The 13006-nt window shown below is 41.5% G+C and overlaps 1 long non-coding RNA gene across 1 annotated transcript in view; it reads right to left on the reverse strand.

The window, feature by feature from the left end:
• Positions 1 to 13006, reverse strand: part of LOC132482394 (uncharacterized) — a 63525-nt gene that overhangs the window by 44580 nt on the left and 5939 nt on the right. Inside the window, exon 3 of the long non-coding RNA XR_009530915.1 lies at positions 4600 to 4664. This is a non-coding gene — a long non-coding RNA (uncharacterized LOC132482394). The remainder of the gene's footprint in view (positions 1 to 4599; positions 4665 to 13006) is intronic.

Here is a 13006-nt window from a genome sequence, read left to right on the forward strand (position 1 = left end):
TAACCATCCCCTGAAATGAGATGCTGAGAAGCAATTAGAAAACAAGGCGGGGAAGCATCCAAATGGCTGACTGAAAACAAGCAGAGATTCTCTACTAGGGGTCTCAGATTCCTGCAGGCTCACAGTTATACCAGGGACTGAGAGATTCAATATCAAATATGTATTTTCCCACTCGAAAGAATGCAATGCCCTAGCTAGAAGATTCTTTTTAAGTAAATTTCAAAACTGTAAAAATAATCATAGTATCTTATGGCAGGCCACAAAAATTTGAGGATACCAAAAAGGGGTCGCTTTTTAAAAAAAAGTACAGAACTGTTGATAGAGCAATATAAATGGAAAATAGAAATGAAATATATCAATATAAATGAAAAATATATTTGGACAAGGAGAGATCAAGGGATTGTCATAGAGGAGAATGATGAGGAAAGTCCTGGAATGCTTCAGCTAATTTCTTTGTGGCCTCCCCCATCCCAAAGGTAGAGGGTTCTATTGGTTTTATAAGGATGGTTTGGTTAGCAGAATGTGTGAATAAGGCTAAAGTTTGGAGGAAGAATCATCAAAGTCTCTGAAAAGGGCTTTTGTTTCCAACCCAAAGGGAAAAAAATCTGAAACTTTTTTACAGTACTAAATGATTTATTCATATACTGCATACATACGCACAATGACAAGAGAGAAAAATCTCTGCAACTTTGGGGCCTTAATTTTCCGGTTCTGAAATGACCCAAACATTGTCATATTCATTCCAGAGACAGAGAAGTGCAGTTTAATGAAACGAATCGTTACATTTTTGAAACGTTTAGCCTAAAGACCATAGAAATGCAAATGACTAACAGGAAGTCAGGGCTGCCAAACCACTGAGGTAGCTGAAGGCAGATTTTCTCACTAAATCTCCAGACACATGGAAAAAAGGAAGAGGAAGGCTCTAGAGATGCACAGTCTAGTAAACTTCTCCTCAGTGTAATCTCAGGAGTACAAACAGTACTATGGACCCAGGAACTCGTGATTCAAATCTAACGTTATCCAAAATAGAAGAATTCGAAGGATAGATTAGATAGATTAGAAAAATAAGCAGAGATTCTCTACTCTGGGTCTCAGATTCCTGCAGGCTCACAGTTATAAAAGGGACTTATGCCTGTTATGGGAGGGAGAAAATTCCTGAGTTCAACAAACACAAACCCCACCATCTCTGGTTGTCTGGGACAAAAAGGTGAATAAAATGCACCTTCTCCCTCAGAGCTCACACCTGGCTTACATTTTTAAATCTTTAAGGTTTATTAATAAAGGAAAAAAGAAAAAGAAAACCTTCAAAATCAGGGAAAGGAAATCTGAAAGCGTTTTCTATTTTCTCGTGCTATGCTAGTTTTTTTCCCCCAGCTTTATTAAGACGTAAAAGCTAGATTTTTAAAAAGTCACTCTATTTTATGTTGTCTTAAAAAAAAAAAAATCACACGCTGGTATGAATACAAGAGAGAATTCTAAAAATGTAGGTTTGTGTATATTTAACCTCATATTCTATTAAAGAGCTAGAACAAATGGATTTAAGTCAGTGATATTGGAGCTGAAGGCTTGAAGTTCATTATCAGCCTGTCTGGAAATGATTTGCTTGCTCTCTGGGGTTTTTGATTTTTATTTGCATGTGTTTCTGCCCAGCGGCTGAAAGGTCGGCAAGAGGAAACACTGCTGCAGGGCCCCAGTCCGTCTCATTCTTGAGAAACAGCTGAGCTGGCTCTTGGGACAGGCTCATGCTTCTAGAATATTGTGGGCTTGTCAAGCCAGTCATCATAGCCACAACAGCACTGCCGTTTCAAATACCAGATTCAATGTCATTTTTTGGTTTTTATTCCATAGCCAAAGAACAGACAGCAAACAGAGACACTTTTTGCCTGCTATTTTCAAGCCTTTCTTAGCAAGTCCTTGGAAGAATGTATGAGCAGGCGTTCCTGCTCTGTCTGAAAAAAAAAAAAAAAACCACCAAAAAACAGCAGGGCAGAAGAGTACAAAAGGTTTCACTTCCTTTTTAATCTTTACTGAGCAGAAAAGAGCAGCTTGAAAATGGTGTCTCTGGGGAGCAGTTACTTCCTGGCGGCCTTTGTCAACAGAGACCCTGCCACGTGACCCATCTTCAGACAGTAGAGAGAAGCACGGTTTATTATATCTTTCATGGAAACACCCGATTAAGTCATGTGGAGTGCTGACTTAGCATCCTTTCCCGAACATTCCAGGGACTCTGACAGCCAAATGGTGCACCTTGGGTAAAATGTACCTCCCTGTAAGGTTTTCAAATGTGCTCTAAGGAGTCCACCCACGGGCCAGCTACTTAAATGGTTCCAAGAGTCCAGAAATATAAGACTAAAATTGCATCAGTACCACGTGGATTATTCCTCTTAATAATAATGCCGCACGTGGTACAAGTTACATATCTATATCTATATATATATTTGGTTATTAAGAAAAATGCCACAAATGTCTAGAAGGAAAAGAAGGCACTCATAAAATAGTAGTCATCAAATTTGAGAAGCCAGTAACACAAGATATTCACTCTCAGATTTTCTTAGTATAATTTGCAATACCCATTTGCAATATGAAACCCTAGTCACATCCACTGCTTCTCTGTTTTTGATAAATGCAATGGCTTCCTAGTTTTTAAAGAGATAAATCCTAGGTGTAATGCTGAGCTTCAGATAATAATAATAAAAGTGTTTTATCCTGTTTTGTCACTGATTAAAAAGAAAGCGAGGGGCTTCCCTGGTGGCGCAGTGGTTGAGAGTCCGCCTGCCGATGCAGGGTACACAGGTTCGTGCCCCGGTCCGGGAAGATCCCACGTGCCGCAGAGCGGCTGGGCCCGTGAGCCATGGCTGCTGAGCCTGCGCGTCCGGAGCCTGGGCTCCGCAACGGGAGAGGCCACAACAGTGAGAGGCCCGCGAAACGCAAAAAAAAAAAAAAAAAAAAAGATCTAAAAAGAAAGTGAGATGAGTTGAATGGGAAAAAATACAGCTGGGGATCACTGAATGAGAAACTCACGCTGGAGGAAATGTGTGGGTGAAGCTGAACACTTGGTGCAGAGGTGAAAACTGCATCTGACTGGCTGCTTGCAATTTTGCCTTCCAGATGGCAGTTGGACCGGTTGTTTTTCCCTCCAAGAGACACGGAAGAGATTGACAGAAAGCTGGCTTACTCCTACTAGAAGCCTTTGGTTTGGCTGTTGGTAAACTGGAAATCGAATTAACCACATCTGCTGAATGACCAGTCAATTCAACCTCACTCTTGTTCTCCTGTAGAATTCGGCAACCCGTTGAATGGTTCTGACCAGCTTTTCCAGAAGATGAGTTAGGGGTATGGATGTCAATACAACTTTGAACGATGCTTGTCACAAGATTTCTAGTCCCTGGGATAGGACTGCAAATCTCTTATGGCCCAAGTCCCTCTGTGTTTCCTTTGTGTGTCTTTCAGTGTCTTACCCATAATAGATGCTTCCTAAGTGTGTGCTGATTGAATGAAATCTGCTCACGTCCCACCCATCCCACCCCTCCAAATACATACATATAAATAAGCAAATAAATCAAAAGGATAAACAATGAGCCCATGGAAAGCCCAGACACTTTGTGTCTACATAGACTTCCACACTGTCAAACACCTGGATGCTTGGAAACATCTGGATGGTTGCCTCCATTATTCTATGTTCCTCCAGTGGTTTAATGATAAAAGTAGATTATATACAGAGATAGATTCTGAAGTAAGACAAGAAATGATCTACCAATCCTATAGTCCTTTTGTTCCTACAGTCTAAAATAATTCCTACTTTATGAAAAATTTAGCAAGATCTGGATCTGCTACTTAGGACGGTTTGCTAGTACTTGACAATGAGACTCAGAATGTTGCTGTATGTTGATGTCATTTCCCTCCCTCTCTCCCCCCTCTTTTCTATAAAATTTTAGAATAGTTAGTTCTTCGGTTCACTCTGATAGGAGCTCCGAGGATCCCAAAGCACCAGGCATGTCCGAGAATTCCAGGATGGCTGAGTTACTGGACCTACAGCACAGCCCCAGCTCCCAGGAATTTTCCTTTCCCAGGCTCCCCAGGCACCACCCACAGCCATACCAGCCACTCTGCAGAGCGTTCCTCAGCCAGCAGGCCCTCTCCCTGTTACCAGACCAGAAGCCATTCTGGAGAATAAGAAGCCAATATAAGGAGAAGACAAAAGACCGCACTGTGTGATTTCTGTCTGCCCATTGTTGTAAGCACGAGGTAACGTGGGGTTGTGAATTTTTCACAGATCAGCAAGTCTGTAATCAAGGGAATCTCTTTGTCTTTACTTCCAAGGACAGGAGCAAATTTAGAGTGGTGTTCTTCTGGGGGGTCATCTTGTTTGGGGGGGTTGTTTTTGTTTTCTCTCTCCTTCCCTTCAGAGAGGAAGTGCTTAACACAGGCCTTTAGCTTGTGACTAGGAGGTAGGTGAGAATTATCACTCAGTACAGAAACTACAGATCCTGGGTTAGATATTTGTATTTCTCCATTTGCTACACAATACTTTATCAAGATCTTTGGCAAATGTTCTTACACTCTGACTTTCTCTATTGGTTTCATATTAACAGAACTTACCTTAGATCGGGGAAGAAGGCAGGGGCCACGTGGACAGATTAAATGTTTGTCAGGTTCAAATAGTTCTGTGGGTAACAATAAAGAGAAAGAAGTAATTTGGTTAAGCAGTGATTTGACTTTAAAAAGAAGATAATCACATCAATTAATCCACAGACAATTATTAAGCATGTAGTTTTGTCGAGGTTTAAATTCAACCAATATTTATGCGGTGCAGACGCTTTCACAGACTTATCTCACTTTGTGTTCAAGCACCATTTACTGAACTAGCCTGCTCTCAGTAAGCCCTTTCTATTATAAAACCAGGATAATTTGCATTCCTAATTCCTTCCTCTTGTCTTGCTTTCTTGAAGATCCTGTGATGCACATTCTGGCAATGTCCAATATCTAATGAAAATATCTGACACCTATTCCCCTACTTGCTACTTGCCAGTCACAGTGCCAGACCCTTTGTAAGTATTATCTTATTGAATTCTGGCACCAGCCTAAAGTGGTAGGTGCTGGAACGCTAAAGTGATGCTAGAATGATCTCCAATTTACAGTTGAGAGCACTGAGGCATGGAGAAGTTAAATTACTTGTACATTCACACAGCTAGTTAGTGGAAGAGCTAAGATTAAAAGTTGGCTCCCTCTGACTCTTGGAGTCATGCTTCCCTTGCCCGGTGTGAGAGCCAAAATTCTAACATGGTATCTATGAGCTGAGCCCCCTGGTGTTATGCCATGTTTAGGTTATGTTATATGACAAAGGCAATGGATATCACTCCCTTGATTGTGTGACATCATATGGCAAGGTAGAAGGGACTTTGCAAATGTAACTGAGGTCCCAAATCAGTGAACTCTAAGTAATCAAGAGTGATTATTCTGGGTGGGCCTGACTTAATCAGCCGGGCATCCTCTAAAAGAGGGCTTAGGCCTTCTCTGAGTCAGAGACTCTTTCCTGATGACCTTGAAGAAGAAAGCCACCATGTGCTTTATAGCTTCAAGGAAAAGAATTCTGCCCCCAAACTACTTGAACTTGGAAGGGGACACGAGCTTCCAGATGAGACCACAGCCCCAGCCGACACCTTGATTGCACCTTTGTGACATCCTGAGCCAAAGATCTAGCTAAACCATTCCCAGACTTCTAATGGATAAAAACTGTGAGATGATAAATGTGTTGCTTTAAGCCATTAAATGTGTGGTAATTGGTTATAAAACAGTAGAAACTTATGCAAAAAACAAGTATGTGAACTATCTGATGACACAAATAAAACTCTCAATAAAAAGTTTGGGGCTTCCCTGGCAGTCCAGTGGTTCAGACTCCACACTTCCACTGTAGGGGGCACAGGTTCAATCCCTGGTCGGGGAGCTAAGATCCCCCATGCCACGCAGCAAGGCCCCCCCCCAAAAAAAAGTTTGATAACCTATAAGGGAAAAGAATCTAAAAAGAATATATATATACACATATATGTATAACTGAATCACTTTGCTGTACACCTGAAACACAACATTGTAAATCAACTATATTTCAATAAAAATTTGTTTAGAAAGTTTGAGCGCACAAATATGTAAAGAATGTATTATGTATTTATAAATTATATACACGAGATTACCCCCAAGTAAAACATTAGATAGCCACATACACACACAAACCAGAAATTACAAAGTATAACCACTGTTGTTAGCCACATCCGTCCTCCACCGCTGACAAGGTTACAACAAGTACTGAAATTCTAATCTTCATTATCCCCTCACAAATGGACTAAAACCTGTCCAGAATAAAAGAAAGAGGCAGGCTTTTGAGAACCTGACTATATAGCACTTCTAGGGGGCCATTCATGGAAGGACACAGACTCAGCCTTTTTATGGGCCCCACCCCTCAAAGTATGTGTGCTTTGAGACCCTAAACATTCAAAGGTCACCCTGATCACTGCCTACACCGACCAAACTCAGAGCTACGTGACCCCCATCCAGCAGTCAATCAGCAAGGGCTGTGATGGCCTAGGGCTGCATGGCTCTGCTCTCGGGAAGGGAAGCATGCTATTCCAGAAAAAGCGCATTTTGGCCATAGATAAAATATGCCCTCGATCCTTGGGCTCTATTCCTCAAACGTTCCCACTATGCAAAATTTAGATTTTTGATTTTTGTTTTCTACTTTCACCTCCAGATTTTAATTTCCCCCACTTATGCAAGATGTTTCACTAGAAATTACATCACATGAGAAGTTTGGTTTACATCCCAGGCCAGTTCATTGCAGTGATTTTGCTATGTCTACCCACTTCATGCTGGGCCTCAGTTCTCTTTCCAAAAATAGCTTTGTCTGGAACAGGAAGCAGGAAACTTTTTCTGAAATGGGCCACATAGTAAATATTTTCTGTTTTGCAGGCCATATAGTTTCTGTCAGAGCTATCCAACTCTGCCACTGAACATGAAAGCCAGAAGCAAGCTGCAAATGAATGAGGGCGCCAATCAAAACTTGATTTATGAACACTGAAATGTGAATTTCATATAATTTTTACATGCCAAGAAACTGTATTCTTCTTTTGATTTGTTTTCCAGTCCTTTACAAATACAAATGCCAGCCTTAGCATTCAGGCTGTAGAAAAACTGGTAGCTGGCCATATCTGGCCCTCAGGCCAGAGTTTGCTGACTCTGGTATGTAGAGAGATATTATCAGACTTAATGAATTAATCATTATAGAAGATTTTTCTCTTTTTGGAATGAAAATTTTACAGATGAGGGCCTCCCTGGTGGCGCAGTGGTTGAGAGTCCGCCTGCCGATGCAGGGGATACGGGTCCGTGCCCCGATCTGGGAGGATCCCATATGCCGCGGAGCGGCTGGGCCCGTGAGCCATGGCCGCTGGGCCTGCGCGTCCGGAGCCTGTGCTCCGCAACGGGAGAGGCCACGACAGTGAGAGGCCCGCATACCGCAAAAAAAGAAAGAAAAAAAAAAAAAAGAAAAAAAAAATTTTACAGATGAAAAAGCAGCAGTATATAGATATGTATTAAAATACCAAAGATGTCCTTATAGTGGTCAGGTTTACAAATCATGCCAGATCTTCAAAGAGGAGGCTGATTTTACTTTTGCTAAGGGAACTTGTTGTGCATTTCATTCATTCAAGAAACTCAGTCAACCAGGATGTACCCTGTGGTTCTTACAACTAAAGACCCAGGTAGTAGGTTAAAATTACCATGGAGTCCTTTGCACTGTTTGACATACACACATCAGCATGTATGAAAAATGAACCATGTGATGGCAGAATCCTTAAATGTGACTGGTGGCAGTCAGCCGAGATAATCAAACCGGAAGTGACTCAACCAAATCCAGATCTCTGCCACCTTCAGATAACCATGGACAAAATTCAAATATCCAAGTTTTCCTATGTCCTCATTCATCACATTGAGATATACACTTTTGTTCTCAGATACAGCTGACTGTAGTGCCATGCTGGCATTATGTTATAAAACAAACAAGTATAACTTTAAAGATGTAAAAGACTGGACTAGAGCGTTTGCATATTCTTAGAAAAAGCATCTCTTTAGCCAATGGGAAACATGGAGAGTGGCAATCCCATTTTCCAGAGTTCAAAGTTTTAGGCACAAAATTACTATATATATATAATTTTGCCTTTTTACAAACCTCGAAAGAAAGAAGGAAGGAAGGGAGGAAAAATATGAATCATTTTTCTAGAACTAGATAGAAAACTATTCTCATGATTTTGTGTTGTCCTGTTTGCATATCAGAGTTTTGCTGGACTACACCAATTTTATGTCACTGTATCCTCTACAGTGTAATGTGTTGATGGATAATGAAAAATCAGGAGTAGCCACTTGGACGGTCCGGCAAAACTCAGTTTAGAGTAAATATAAGCTCTCTGGAGATATCTACCATGAGGAGTGTTCTTTTTAAAGCTCATTGTTTGTTTTAATTCAATGGAAAAAAAAAAGATAAAAACTGAGGAATAAGATCTATAAAGAGAAAGCACAAATATTAAGACTGGCAAATGGAAAAAGGCAGTCAGGGGGATGAACTGAAAGCCAAATTCAACTTTCAGATTGTCCTGGCAAAACTGTCATTAAAGTGAAGGATTAACGCCCTCCTGAGCACAATATCTTAAACTCAGTAAGTCTTAACGAAAAATCTACTAGTATATGTCCTTACAGTGTTTTCAAATACAGTTTTCTATTTATATAACTGTAGATACACACATCTGAAAAATACAGAAAAGTACAAAGAAGAATATACAATTAAAAACCGAATCCATCACCTATTACTAATGCCTTCTGTTTTTAAGGAGAAGGGCTACGATTTTCATTATTGCAACAGAAATTTCAAACTTTTTGAACTATGACAGTCAAATAAAATTAATAACCCAACATCTAACTATAGAACTATGGAAACTCTAATCTAGAAAAGTCATGACATGACCAAGACCACCCAGATTCTCATATGTCCAATCAGGATAAGAAATTAGTATTCTCTAACTTATAGCCTAGTTCTTAACAGGGCAAAATCTTTCAGGCAGTAATCCCAAGCAAGAACCAAAATTTGTCCTCAGCCCTGGAGGAGCTGTGATTTACAAAATACCAGCTTCTTTGTAAGATGAGACCTTGATGCCGAAAAGAATTAGTGTTCCTTAGGCTTTGTAGCTCTCTAATTAAAGAGGAGTTTTAGACTTATCCCCCAGAGGTTTTAATATTGTTACTTTAATTTACAGCTGTTCTTTAATTCTAATAGTCAAATGAAAGTTTTAATTATAGTCAAGCAGGTCTTCATATGGCAAATGGCATTGCTGGCTCACCTTCCAGAGACCACGTGTTTGCAGTTATTTTCTGGGGGTGGAGGTAACCACACTGAATATTTACCCATCCTGATTCAAACAGCGTACATTTGCCCAAGATCTCCCTAGACAAAGCTAGGACCGAGACCACATCTACAGAAATACACAGAATTAAGCTGCCATGTCAAATCAAGAGCCTTGATTTTAGCTGCTTTATACACCAAGCAGCCTGCCATACGCCGTTACAAACAGAACACTTCATTATGTTAACAGATGGTCTGTGTACTAACAAGATATGAGGAGTACTGAAATATTAAAAACAAATCTACGGCTTCCCTGGTGGCGTAGTGGTTAAGAATCTGCCTGCCAAGGCAGGGGACAAGGGTTCGAGCCCGGGACGATCCCACATGCCACGGAGAAACTAAGCCTGTGTGCCACAACTACTGAGCCTGTGCTCTAGAGCCCACGAGCCACAACTACTGAGCCCACGTGCCGCATCTACCGAAGCCCCGCGCTCTAAAGCCCGTGCTCGGCAACAAGAGAAGCCACCACAACGAAGAGTAGCCCCCACTCGCCGCAACTAGAGAAAGCCCGCGCGCAGCAACAAGGACCCAACACAGCCAAAAATAATAAATAAATAAAAAAAAATAAATTAAAAAAAAAATCTAGGTCGAATACTTGGTAGCCAATTAAAAGATGTTATCTTTTGTTGTTTTTGTTCACTTTCTTTCAATAAACTTTATATTGTTTGTCACAACCAAGAAACTAACAAGGCTACGTTACTGTTAACTAAACGCAAGACTTCATTCCAATTTCACCTGTTTTTCCATTCAATGTCCTCATTCTGTTTGAGAATTCAATCCAGGATTCCACATTGCGTTTAATCCTCATGTCTTCTTAGTCTCCTCTGGGCTGACAGTTTCTGCATCTTTCCATATTTTTTCACGAACTTGACAATTTCCAGTAGTGTCAGCCAGGAATTTTATACAATGTCCCTTCATCTGGGTTTGCGTGATGTTTTTCTCATTAGACTGGGGTTATGTTATGCATTTTGGGAAAATGCCAAACTTCCCTTCTCTTCATAACATGTCGGAAGGTACCTGATATCTACGTGACATCACTGGCGATGTTACCCTTCATCACTTGGTTAAGGTGCTGTCTGCCAGGTTTCTCCACTACAATATTGCTGTTTTTCCCTTCCCTTTCCATACTCTATTTTTTGGAAGGAGTCACTAAAATCGAGCCCAGTGTGGGTGGGAGCTGGGGAAGAGATGAATCTTGCCCTCTTGGATGGAGAGTATCTAGATACATCACTTGGAATTATTCTGTAAGGAAGATGTGTCTCTTCTCCCCTACGATGTTATCTCTTCCTGCCCAAAGCATGGTGACCAGGCAAATTTTCATTCAGAGAAAACTTCTTTTGAAACTCAACAGTTCATTAGCGAGCCATTATAATGAAAGTCAATTATTGCCAGACACTGAATGCTCTGTTTTTAGGAAAATTTCACCTCGCCATCTAGGGGCAATGAGACATTTCACTGTCTAATTAACAGTGAACTTGAGGTAGAATAAGAAACAAAAGAGTGGGGAAAAAAGGAGTGAAGAGGGTGGAAAGGAGAAGAAAAAGGCTCAGGCCAGCTGAAGTGCCCGCCCACTGGTGTAATGAGTTATTCCCTGCCACGTCTGCCCACTCAGCGGGAGGGAATTCCTCCCAGGTCACTAGCTGTTCACGTCAACTTACCTAGAGACAGGTTTCTGCCTGGTTATTAGTCCACTAATCAATAGCCATTATGCCTTATGCATTTGATGCAAATGTATGCATCTCTGACTTGTCACAAAAACGGTTTTACTTGGGCGTCAGTCTACCACTATGGATAAACTCTACCTGAAATGATTAAGTGGTCTAAATAATTATAATCAACTACACGTACTACCACGGATGCACAATTTTAGCTTTGTGCACCAAGCCCTTTCATTGATTGGAAAAATGTTTTCTGATATATGACAGGTCAACATCTTGGTTCTCTTGTCTAGATTCCTTTTTTTTTTCCTCTTTCTCATTTTGTTGTTTTTGCTGTTCTCCCTTTCTTATGTATTTTTCCAGGGGATTTTTACAGATTTCTTAATAGATTTTTCACCAGAGCTTTACTATCCTGGGGAATCTCTCTGCAAATCCTGTTTTCTTTTACCCCTTTGTACCCCCACGGAAAACATGAGTTACTTGCCTTTAGAACTCTTCTGACTTTTGGCACCTGCAGAGTTACACACACACCCCCAGCCTCCACCCTCCTCCCCCCGTGTGGGAAGTGGTTCTAGACTTCTCTTTTAAACTAGTAGGTGCCGTGGTCAGAGGAAATCCTGTCATCTGGTGAGGGAAAGACTAGTGACTTGGCTGCATCCCACCTGGTGAACCATCTGGCTGAAAAGGAAACAAATCAGTCTCCAGGAGAATGCCTGGTTTTGTCCCTTTAAAGCATCCCTACGTGGCCCACGTTATAGGATCCAAGGAGCCACAACACCCAACGTTTATGGTCAGCAATGTGATAATTATGAAGACTTTGATTCTATTAGATCAGAATACATCTCCATCCTCCCAACATGGAAAGTGGCAAAGAAGTTGACTGACTATTCACAGTCAGGGCAAAGTAAGTAGCGAGAGAAACAAACAAGGAGATAGAGCAAGGTAGAGGATGCAGAGATAAGCTGCTGCCAGTGGATGATATTCGCAATTGAAAACAATATTTTAATTAATGAACAAGTTGTGGATCTAGATGCCGAAGTACAGGAAGTGCAGACCACATGATGAGCTGCACCATTCAGTAAACAAATCCAGACTGTGAGAAACTTTACAAGTCAAATACCCCAGCGCCAGAGGGGGGACCTGCAGATGAAAAGACACAAGTTTTAAAAAATGACTCAGACTCGGGCTTCCCTGGTGGCGCAGTGGTTGAGAGTCCGCCTGCCGATGCAGGGGACACGGGTTCATGCCCCGGTCCGGGAGGATCCCACATGCCGCGGAGCGCCTGGGCCCGTGAGCCATAGCCGCTGAGCCTGCGTGTCCGGAGCCTGTGCTCCGCAACGGGAGAGGCCACAGCAGTGAGAGGCCCGCGTACCGCAAAAAAAAAAAAAAAAGAAAAAAGAAGACTCAGACTCAATTTGCGTTAAGTTAGAGTATAGCACCTAGGGGTGCACACCCAAATGATAAAACCGTAAGAAAATGAAAACAAATTATTAGTATAAATGTAGAGAAGGGGTTCATTTGGGGGTGTTGAGACTGGAATGGAGCCCAGGTAGGCTCCTAGGGTAGGTGGCCAAGTTCTACTTCTTGACCTGAGTTTCCATTAGAAGAGCTGGATGTTTGCCTCAGAGTAACGCATTAAACTCTGTGTTTGTGGGTTTTCGGAGTTTCCTTTTTTCAACTTTACAGTAAAAGGTTAAAATGTCTCTAGTTACCGATAATTGTAACTTGGGAGATTGCACATTTACAAATCCCTATTTCTGCCTTCTCTTGAATAACTGGAAGACTTGGCAACACTGGCTCCGTGTTTCCTTATGGAAAGTGGCTGGAGCTAAGGAGGGGCTGCTTCCTCTCTCGACAGAGCTTGACCTCTCCAGTTATTTATGTGACCTGTGCTTGGCACCTGTAAACA

The sequence above is a fragment of the Mesoplodon densirostris genome, chromosome X, assembly GCF_025265405.1.
Source record: "Mesoplodon densirostris isolate mMesDen1 chromosome X, mMesDen1 primary haplotype, whole genome shotgun sequence".
Taxonomy (NCBI): domain Eukaryota; kingdom Metazoa; phylum Chordata; class Mammalia; order Artiodactyla; family Ziphiidae; genus Mesoplodon; species Mesoplodon densirostris.